The sequence below is a fragment of the Mirounga angustirostris genome, unplaced genomic scaffold, assembly GCF_029215605.1.
Source record: "Mirounga angustirostris isolate CCGP_5_RB_7025 unplaced genomic scaffold, mMirAng1.0.hap1 SCAF_5, whole genome shotgun sequence".
Classification (NCBI taxonomy): Eukaryota; Metazoa; Chordata; class Mammalia; order Carnivora; family Phocidae; genus Mirounga; species Mirounga angustirostris.
Genome location: NW_026991713.1, coordinates 125,111,261 through 125,112,898, shown reverse-complemented (window position 1 = coordinate 125,112,898; position 1,638 = coordinate 125,111,261).

Genomic DNA, 1,638 nt, shown 5'->3' with positions numbered 1-1,638 from the left:
CTGGTGAATATAACAGAGCTACACACTAGATTTTGGGTGTATTTTGGTCTGTTAGAAGAAATTGCCTCCTATAATTTTAAAGAAAGAAAAACTTATATATATGCAAAAGTAAGGGTAAATATGATGAAAGGATGGAATATGATTGTAAAGATGAAAATTAAAAGATTTTAAAAAAGGAATTGATAAGTTGATTGAAAAATCAAAATAAAGAGAGAATGTGATCATGTGGGAGACTAGGACAACATCATACACTAGATTTAGGGTAGAGTTTGGTCTGTTAGAAGAAACTGTATCCCAAAATTTTAAAGAAAAACATATATATACAAAAAATAATGTTAAATACAATGAAGAGACAGAATATGATTATAAAAATGAAAAATTAAAGAAGATTTTTAGAAAGGAATTGATAAGATGTTGGTTGAAAAAGGAAAGAAGAAAAATTCAACTAAACAAATAGAAAAAGAGAAAAATAAAATAAAAAAAAATTAACTTTGAAAGACTAAAGAATCATGGGAAAAAAGCCATGAATTCTATGTGCGGTATTCCCCTAGTGCTGGAGTTCTGCCGTTCTCATGGATTGGTAAACTTGGTCTTGGCCGGCTGTTCTCACTGATCTTCTGGGGGAGGGGCCTGTTGCCCTGGTTCCCAAATGTCTTTGCCGGAGGCGAAATTGCCCTGCCCTTGCCAGTCCGGGCTAAGTAATCTGCTCGGGTTTGCTCTCGGGAGCTTTTGTTCCCTGCAAGGTTTCTGCACAGCTTTGGAGGCTGCGAGTGAAAATGGCGGCTCCCAACTTCTGCCCTGGAGGAGCTGAGAACTCGGGGCCCCGCTCCTCAGTGAGCCCCCAGAGAAAAGTAGTCAATCACTCCCGTCTCCCCGGTCTCCGGCCGCACTCCACGCTCACCTGGCCAGTGACAGAGCGTTTCTATCTCTGGCACCCGACCCCCTGTGGAGTCTCCAAACCCAGCAGATCCCTGCCGTGCGTTCCTGTGCTGCTCCTCCCAGGGGAGAAAGGGGAGTCTCCCCAGATCTGCCGCTTGTTGGGTCCCTGCTGGAAGAGCAGTGGCCCGACTGTGCCACAGATCACGGTCTATGGCAACCCCGAACTGAGAGTCCGCTCCTTGGCTCCATCTCTGCAGCTAGCTTCCCCGCTCCGATACCTGGGAGCTCTGCCACACTCAGGCACCCCCGGTCTTCCTGTGACCCCGAGGGTCCTGAGATCATACTGTCCCATGAGGGTTCCACCCCCTGCTTAGGCACTGGAGCGATGTCCCTTAGTGGAGCAGACTTCTAAAAGTCCCGATTTTGGGCTCTGCAGCTCTGTCACTTGCCAGAAGCGGCCAACAGAGGCCCCCTCCCCCGCCGTCTATCCTCCCGAATATTGCCTTGGATTCACTTCTCTACATGTCCTACCTTCCAGAAAGTGGTCGCTTTTCTGTTCAGAGAGTTGCTGCTATTCTTTTCTTCAATCTCCTGTTGAGTTTGTAGGTGTTCAGAATGGTTTGATCCCTATCTAGCTGAATTCCTGAGACCAGATGAAATCCAGGCCTCCTACTCCTCTGCCATCTTGCTTCTGCCCTTTCTGTACATTTTAAATTGGACTATTTGTTTTTGGGGTGTTTAGTTCTTTATATATTTTGG